Below are 9,745 nucleotides of genomic sequence, written 5' to 3' on the forward strand. Positions count from 1 at the left end.
AGTAGAGACAGACATTTCTAGAATTATTTGTTGATATTTTCTGGCATCTGTACATGTACTACTCTCTTGCTGTGACCATAATCGAAGCTTAATGTTGCTCCTAAGGAATGCTGTGGCAGTATTCCCACCGACTGCACTGAGAGCGGATCTGGAGCTTTTGTTTGGTCAAAGCTGTTCCAGATGGAGTCCGGAGGATTCCCACCCGCTATTCCAGTTGTAAAGAACAACTCTGCTCTTTTCTTCCAAAGGAGTTTTCTGGCTCCAGCTATGGTTGACCTGTTGGAACCAGTAGTGGAAATGACCCACTATGATTGCACAGTGAGAGAAAAGGGTAATGTTGTGTTTTATTAACTGCATACCTGTCTAATCAATGTTAAGATAGTTAAATTTGGTGTAATTCAGTTTAGTGCTGTGCATATTGAAAGGGTTTGGCTGGTCACAGGAATATAGCTGCTCCTAGGATAGAAATATAATTATAGTACAGCAATGGGACAGATTTTGAAGGATATGGACACTTAAACCCAAGTACCAATGTACCTACCCAGATGAAACCATACCAATAGTGTAATGCAGGAAAAATGTAAGTTACCCCAAAAGAAAAATCTGACAATCACAACAGGGAAAATTTTTTAATTCTCCAGTGAGGTTTCCCTGGGATCTTTAATGGTGAAAAATTGGTTAGAAACTTAAATTTACATCTCACTTCATAAAGTACTAATATTGTCTATCATTATTAGTGAACCATTAGCCTAGCAGTAATTTCTATGACCAACCGAAGGAGGCCTAGTTCTCAGAGGACAGATCTGTGGGAACACCAAGCTCTTTGGCATTTTCAATTTCAAAAATCACTGGTCACCTCTGAAAATTTAGGCTGCTATCATCATTATGTAATACTTCCAAACAAAACTTCTCCTCCTCCCTTGACTTTCTTAATAACTCACTGCTGACCTGTGGCTCTAAATCTGTAAGCAAACTGATGCTTTGCTCATATAAGTAGGGCTTCTGAGCAAAGACTGCAAGTTTAGTCCAGCAGAAAATAAGCACTACCTCCCAAGTTACCACTGTACCCAGCTTGAAGTTTTTGCTCCAAAATTACTGGACAATACAATAAAGCATTGCCAAGCTCTCAGTTCCAGTGAGAAGATTCACCAAATCATGCGTAGCAGTTTTTCAAATCCATACTTATTCAGAAGCTTCCAGTATAAGAAATTAAATTTTGTCTTTCCTTATATTATGCGGCTGAGCCTGTCCAGGCTAAAAGCCAAGCACCCTGATTAGTATTCTGGCATGAAGCAGCACAACACCAGTGGAAAATACATTGACAAAAGGCACATGCATGCTCAGATGGAAGATTCTTGATTTGTTGAGGGGGTGGGTGCTGTTACAGCGCACAGATACCTTTGGTACACAATGCAATCACCAGCTTAAGCATGTTTCATAAATCAAGGGTTTTCTTGTCTTTCTGGTTAATTTAGCCTTAAAAACCAGAGAGACCTCAAACACAAAAGGACATGCAAACACTGCTGACATCATTGAAGAACTGTTATGCTAAAAGTAATCCTTCAGTCAAATTTCATTGAGATATGCACTGAGAAACAAAGGAACGTACTAAGGAAATCATTTAGGCGCTCCTGTAATACATGTAAAATTCTTGTGCACTGAATCAACAGTCCCAGAAAAACAGTTCTGACCAAGAGTTTTGCCTTTCCCCTCCACACAATTACTATAAAGGCTTTTGTTTTTTTTCTTAACAATGTGGCTGTACCTGTTTGCCTCATTGGTTCAGTTATCAGGAACTCAGAGGCTCCTCATTGGCTCAGTTATCTTACAAGGTACTAGAAAATACATACAAGTGTACTAAAGTTTACAGAAAGCAAGGCTGGTAGGGTAGGGAATAAATCTTACTTCTTTTATTGTTAAAATACATTATTATTCACTGAAGCAAGCTTGTTTCTTAGTATCTTAGAAGACACCGATTAAAAATCAAACCAAATATTTTGCTGTAAAGTTCTGAGACAAATAGCCTTCCTTTGACTTTACCAGATGTCAAACTGGGCTTCGAGTCTACATTAATGTCAGTAAAGTTGGCAATTTTCTCCAAGATGACACACTAGTGAAACAGACTTTCTAACCAGAGGTGGAACAAAGTATAATGTCTTATGGGCTTCCAAAAGCTGTCTGACAGTTTTGCCTTTGCTAACGTACATTTCCATCTGATGAAAGATAGGCAAGGAACACAAAAAGCACACATGATAAGGTATGTGATGCTTTGCGTTCAGCAGGCAAATTTGTATGACATTTTCTCCCTTCCGTTTCCTCAGTGAGTGAGTGAAAGCTTGCGCATGTTTGTCGGGCTGGCCCTCCATTAAATGTCTCTTAATGGAAATAAGGGGATATTTATGCACAGTGACTAATGAATGGATGCATTCCAGCATCTGCTATTGTGTATTTCCTGTAAAGTCATTTATTATTCTATCTAACAAACACAGTGTTCTTGGTTTGATGCTTAAGATTAATGAGGCATTTACTCCTATTCAAGAAAGAAGTTCAGAAGAGACACATTTTCTCCCATTCAGCTTTGTTGATAGTTTAATTAATGCCATTAATACATATAAGTCACCAAAAACTGTTTTATGGTAACACTGAGGAGAGTTGGCAAAGCAAAGAAATTTCAGAGGTAAAGCTGCAGCATAACACTTCCTTTTGTTTCCAGGTAGTACAGGATTCTCCAGACAGCGGGTGATCTTACCGACTGCACAACTAACAAAACCCTAAGATGTAATGAGCTGAGGTAATGACAGAATATCAGTCTTAACTCTCTGCTTGTGTGGGCTTAGTCAAATCCTTAATGTGATTTCATTACTATTTTCTTTTGTGTGGATGCATGTCATATTTTTTCTTCCTAGGATTACAAAGAGAGGAAAAGAAAGAAAATGCCCTCTCATTGAAATGTATGAGTTGATACAATAGACCATAACCAGTGCTATAGTCTATGATTTAAAGATATATTAGGTGAACTTTTCAAAATGTGCCATTTCACTGATACGACAGAAGGAATGTAATGGCTCTTTCAGTGCTCCTAGGGCTTGGAGGGTTTTTGCTCAAGTTTCTGCATGGGGCCCTTTTTCTTAGGATGCCTAATTGCCAGGCCCACTCAGGCCAGCATGGAAAGCTTGGTGTGAACTGGAATGTCACTGGGTTCACATTTCAAAAACAGAGAACTCGAAAGCAAGGAGTGAGCAAGAGTATGCAAATGGGGGTGGGGGAGTGGGAACCAAATATGCAATGAAATGTTGCACTTAATAGGGCTTCCCAATCCTACTCTCAGAAGGGAGCAACATATCAAAATAAAGGTATACCACTGAGGCACCAAAGCACACACCTTCTCACTCATCTAGAGTTATCTTTTCAACCATTATCTTATGACTGGGATAATTTCCTCCCTGCTGTCACCCTAAATGATCACCTGATGATCACCAGAGACTGGACCCCAGAATAGGCACAAGATATGAAACAGCTTATACACATCATTCTCACTGAGTTAGAACAGAAGAGATCCAAGGACAAAAACCACTGGTGATCCAGACAAGTAAACACAACATATAGCTGTATTAGAAGTACAGACAGCTGCTTGCTGAGCTTCTGGAGGCAGAAGCTTGTTTAAGCCTCTTAATTATATTTTTTCTTTCCCCACTTTCAGTTTTTATCTCACAGACTAAAATCACAAAAAGCAACAAAATCTTCAACCACAAAAAACAAACCCAAAACCCCACCAAATGATATTCAACATTATTTTGACTCCCCAAACAAGGAAAAAAAGATAAAACAAATAAAAACTCAACTTGAACTGCTAATAGAGGAGCAATAAATCTCAGTGTTTGTAGGCTGCTGCCAGTGATGTGTAGTACCATGTCACCACGCAGCTTTGCTGCTTGTGCTAACACCTGCTAAAAGCCACCCCCAGCATATAGTGGATGACTCCAGGCACAAGGATGGATTTAGTTTGGTATAGTGCCTGCTAGAACAAGGGACTCCTGGAGAGCTGAATAGAGAAAAGCCCATTATCTGCTCTCAATGTTACTGTAATTCCTGAAGTAAACCAGCAAAGTCCATGGCGGCTGATATGACAACTATGACTACTAGGAGGCCTTGAGAGATACACTTAGGTCTTCAAGAAATTTTTTTAAAACCTGTCCCACAAAAAAAAAAAAAAAAAAAATCCAGTTTTGTTTATATGAAGGATTCAGTTATTAATAAGAGAAGATTTATAAAATCCTCTCCTTGACTGCCCCAGCCAGAAGCTCCAAATGGCTGTAATATTGTAATACACTTTCTCAGCCTGAAACAATGATGTTATCAAGAGGCGCAAGGACATGCTATGGACAATTCAGGAGTAAGACCTCTTAGAGACGAGCATCAAGCGTATAGACATGACGCAAACACACACAAAGTAGAGAAGAATTAGACTAAGAAAGATATAGGAAGCAGAATTTCTGTTATAGAAAATGTTTCCATGAATGTATCTAGTTATTTTAGATACTTATCCCTCTACTGTGGGAGTAATAGATATCTGCACATAGAAAGTATGCTAAGATGAAGTATAATGCATAATCTAATTCTTGGTGTCATTTCAGAGAGCAAGCTTGTTATTTAGGTTCACTACTTTGGAAGAAGTTTGATCAATAGCCTCAAGAATTTGATTTTCTTTCTTCCCTGCAAGGGTCTCCTAGTGCTTAGCCTGCAGCTGTTAGCATTAGTTTTCAAGACACACTGTACTAAACTGTATTAGGCATGTGAAAGGACTTTCATTCCTCATTAGCTGTGCATAAGAAAGGATTGTAACTTTTTAAAAGAACTAAGCAGCTTTGTAAAAAATTCAAACTTCCCTTTAACAAAAATTATACTTGTTAGAACTTTTTTTTGATTCCCATCTGAACTGTGCTTCAACTCAAAGCAAATAAAGTCATCAGTTGACTCCATTCTATTAGAGGACAGCATTAAAAAAAAGAAAGAATCCAATGGGTCCTTGAACAGTGGTCCCTTGTCTGTCACATCAAGACATGGCTTATACTTCACACACTATTGACCATGAAAAGCAATCTTGCGACTTTTGAAGCCCTATCACAAAAAAAAAAAGGCGCGAGAGAAAACTTTTCTTGAGATGTCGAGGATGGGGGGCTGACTGCTCTCATCTCCTATGATTAATGACTTGTGGCCTTATTGTGTAGAGGCTGCTAATTAGCTTCAGACTGATGAAGGCTGCAGAATGCAAACTTCAGCTCCATAAACCTGGACTGCCCCCACTCCACAAGCCTGATGTAGAAACTCCGGCATCTTGATAAAAACAGTGAACACATTCTCACTTGAATTAATTGTAATCCCAAGCAACTAGGGCCTTCACCTAACTGGAAACTTGAGCTGCAGTATTTTTCTGTATAATAATTATTTCTCAGTCCTCTCCAAGTTCCCTGCTTTTTGTCTAAAAGCTTGCTTGGCACATTTAATAAACAGACATCACATATTACTGAATCCTATTCAAGACCCATTTAAAATTTAGTTTAAAAGCAAAACAAAATAGCAAGTGTATACTTCTAATCTTCTGTTATCTACTTATTAACAAATGAGAGCTGGTTAATTATAATGCTTCTAAACAGGTGCACACAAGCCTTTTTGGGCGCTCTTTATAGATGCATTAAAAAAAGAGCAGGAAAATGGCAGCTTCTAAATTGTTATTGCCTTGCATTTTGATCACCTGCTTTACTGAAGTACATGCGGAACCTTCTATTTGGTAAAAATTGCTCGCCATATCTATAGGGGTGGAAGCTTAGTACACAGAGCTTCAGTCCCTTCTGCCCTGACCCCACTCCTGCTCTCCCCCAGTGTCGGATTAAATCTGCTTGTTAAGTTGATCTTTGCATGGAAAAACATTACATTCCACTAACACAGGAAGGTTGCAAATACTTATGCCAGATTTTTAACACGAACCTCATCAAACTGATGCACTACAACATAAGGCTGATTAGCTTAATAACTGATTACTTGTCCTCTGGGCACCAGCATCCAAAATTAAGAACTTTAGCAGCTCATATAACAAAGTAATATGATCTTACTGTTTCAGAGACCTACAGTTCCAAGAGGGAGGAAAAAAGATCTTGCATTTACAGAACAGCTCTGAAGAGAAGTTTCTTGGGTTTGGTGTGATGGACTGAAATGCTGATAATTTCCCCTCCACTGAATAACACCTAGATAAAGAGACCATTTAAGCGACTGCACAAAGGATAGGTTAATCAGATTACCTTTGTGAAATTGTTTTTAATTTAAAACATATTCAAGTCTGAATGCTTTCAACACATCAGCTATTCGAATTTGAGAGGCTTCCTTTTGTGCTCTGTATTTCCCAGAGCATCCTCCACTTGCACCACCGATTACTCACTCGCATTGCTTTACACCCACAGGGCACCTGTTACACCAGGTACTGCATGTTGTGTAGCGAAGACAGGTACACTTCGAAGTAAGTTCCAGTAATGCAAAAATATTTCCACATCAGTTACCACTATGAGTAACTGTAGCAGGCCTTGCCAATGGGAAAGTTTGTAGGGGCAGTGCTAAATTTATGAATAGGGGTAACAGATAGTCATTTGAAATAGTAACTTCAGGTAACATGAGACAAATGCGATGAGCAGTTCAAGTACAAGAGCACCATCCACAGCCTCTTTCAAGTACCCAAAAAGAACTGTAAGTCTATGCCTACCTTGAAACGTGCAAACAATCCCTTTGAAGTCAGCAGTAATCAAGTTTTTAAGTACTTGTGTGCCTACACATTTATTTTTACTGTTACTATACAGCATATACACTGTGTGGAGTAAACACTAATAGAGCAACTTCAGCACTGCTGTAAGGTAGCACTGTTCCTCTGACATACTGGATCAATGTCCTGCTCAAGACACAGGATTTAACTTAATGTTTATAAATGTTTTTCTATGCCTTACCCTGTTTCTTTCTTGTCTTGTTTTGCTTTCAGCAGGGCTCTTTGTAGTGTCATAACTCACAATCTTTCTAGTCAGACTGTTTATTAAACCTTTATTGTTCCAGAACAATGGAGTGGTGACCTGTTCGAAGGCAGGATTGCAGTCGGGGCCTTCTCCGTACTTTCTCAGGGTGCACTTTCTGATGAAGTGAATAGACCACGCAACCCTATTGATGTCAGCCAGGAGGGGAAAAATAGGCTCCCTCAATAAATCTAAAAGTAAATCTTTTGCCCTATCTAACCATCTGTATGAATTCACCTAAGACACGCAACTAATAAGCGGAACAAGTATCCCCAAGCCTAAAAGGCTGAAATACTGCTGGCAGACCAAAATGGATTTGTTTTATACTTATGGCAGTTTTGGGGAATTCATAGGCTTAGAAAGCAACAGGTGGAAACATAGCGTGGGCCAAGACAAAGTGAATGAGATTGACCCCTAGCATCATGAATATGCTTCACCCTTCTGTGTCAGCTCCCTCCTATAAATTACTCAGGAAAGTTTGTGGCTTCTGATTCTTTCTTACCACCAACGACATGGATTTTCTAATTTTGCCTCCAATGTCACAAAACAATTATCCACTTGCCAAGACAAGGTAAGTCTTTGTGAAACAGCCACAACTTTCTTGCTTTATTTAAAAAAGCCACATTCTGTAGTTTTGGTTTTGAAGATCAGGTAAGGATTGCCTAGAACAGGTTGAAGATGGCTGTGTCCTTTTTGAAACCATATTTTTTTAAAAGCAAATTTTTATGTTTTTCCTAGTCACTGGTCAGTGGCACTTGCCCTCATACAGGTTTTCCATGCCTTTTGTACAAGTGTTTAAGAACATGAAGGAAGATAATTGTAGAACAGAAAACTTGCTGCAGAGCAGCAAAGGAAAGTTTTCCTTTATTTCAGTGGATGAAATTTTCAGATAACACCACCTAGGCATATTCTAGACAATTAAAACAACATGTGCATTCAATATAAATTCTCATTATTGTTCAGGAAAGAAGAAAACAAAAAAGCCAGCCCAAGTACAAAGCAAGCAAACAAACAAACTGAACCTCCAACTTAATTACTTAAGTGTTTGTGGGAAAACTGAAAGCACTTCAGAGCAGTGGCTACCTTTTTGTCCAATGTCAATACAGCTTCTGGCACAGCAGGGTTCCAGTTTGCAACCAAGTCTTTCAAACACTACTGCATTGAGCAACAACAGCAGAAATCCAGCTTAAGTTACTTATAAGTTTATTAGTTATGTTTTCTAACAGTCACTCAATTCTGACAGCAACAGAATTCTTGTATAATGCCTTCCATCTGAACAGGGCATATCAAAGTACTGTGCAACAAGAAATTACAGTTTAAAATGTGGGAAAAAAAATCAAAATAAATATTTAATTGTTACAATGGAAGGCAAAAGATCTCATCTCTGTCAAGCACTACTGGATGGAAAAATGTTACTGTAAATGCATCAGAACTAAAAGCATGGCAATAACTGACTTCCTAAAATAACAGTTCTGCTGGTTCAATGCATCACATAAACTTATACAGCAAGTTTCAGGCAACTTCATTATATTCCTGCTTAGAAAATACCTAAATGAAAAACTGATTGCTCAGGCAGCATTAGTAAAATTGCACACTTATTTTTTAAAAAGATGTTAACATCAGATCAGCATTTTTCGATCTGTATCAGCTGACCTGGCCATATCTACTGAATAGCTAACCGCTCCTAATGAGATAAAAACAAAGGAGGAAAAAAAACCCCAGCCTATGAAGCAAACACTTACCTGGGACTATCTCAACATAAAAGACTAGTGATCAAACAGAGCTCCTGTGAGAGACACACAAGGGACCAACCTAGGAAGTCAAACAAGGCAGGGGAATCCACTGCTGTTCCTCCAGGACATGTGAAAAGAAACAGAAGTTTTCCATCCAGCAACTTTCATGAAGAATTCATTCATTTCTTTGTGTTGAAAATACCAGGAAAAAGAAGCTAAAGAGAGCTCTACTATAGTACTTTTCCACTCACACCCGTATTAACCAAACCTCTTCGCAACATCTACAATCTATTCATTTAGTAGCACTGAAGTGACTTAGCATGTCACAGAAGAATGTGTAAAAATTTAATTGCATGTATTTTTAAATCCCACTTCTAGTAAAACTAGAATAACTGTTCTTTGCTCTAGCATAATGCACTTTATGAGGTACCATAAAGCAACACTACCATACACAGACTTTGCTCCTCAGTATAAAGCAACATACTCTATTAACCTACCTTACTGCTTTTATAGTCTGGTGATTGGATCAACAGCTGAATGTCGCCACCAAATCAATTCAGGTGTCCTCATTAGCACTTTCACTCCCTGGCTGTGGGTTGTATGCTGGCTGCCTGGGCACTGAAGAAATGATAACTCCTAGCTGCTGTTGCTTCCCATTAGCAGAGAAGCTCTGGAAAACTGTAAGGACAACTGAAGTTCAGTGGATACTGCAGTACCATAGGAAAGGGTGGGATGGTCAGAAGTACAGTTGGCCAGGCCAAGATCCTAGGTGCAAAATTAATTGTGGTAATTGAGAAGTGAAAATTCTCATCTCTACATTAGAGTTTGTGTGTCCAGAGCATGGCACATCAGTCAGGCAGCTAGGAAGTCAGGAGTAACAACTTGAGAGATCAGAGTGTAGAGGTGCTGGAGATTGGCACGTAGGAGGAGAACTAGAGCACAGATGTGGGGATGTGAAGGCTT

The 9,745-nt window shown here is 38.9% G+C and overlaps 1 long non-coding RNA gene across 2 annotated transcripts; it reads right to left on the reverse strand.

Moving 5' to 3' along the window:
* Positions 1–357: 357 nt before the first annotated feature.
* LOC133268332 (uncharacterized) lies at positions 358–9,453 on the reverse strand. Of its 2 annotated transcripts, none has more exons than XR_009743039.1 (3): positions 9,280–9,453; positions 8,792–8,967; positions 358–456 (listed from the first exon to the last, which is right to left on the reverse strand). It is a non-coding gene; the product is annotated as an uncharacterized LOC133268332 (long non-coding RNA). The 2 variants fall into 2 exon arrangements; XR_009743040.1 differs by lacking the exon at positions 9,280–9,453 and adding an exon at positions 9,201–9,243.
* Between the last annotated feature and the right edge of the window lie 292 nt (positions 9,454–9,745).

Source organism: Pezoporus flaviventris, unplaced genomic scaffold, assembly GCF_033815535.1.
Source record: "Pezoporus flaviventris isolate CSIRO_AGI_PZ_B2104156 unplaced genomic scaffold, CSIRO_AGI_Pfla_v1 ptg000001l, whole genome shotgun sequence".
Taxonomy (NCBI): Eukaryota; Metazoa; Chordata; class Aves; order Psittaciformes; family Psittacidae; genus Pezoporus; species Pezoporus flaviventris.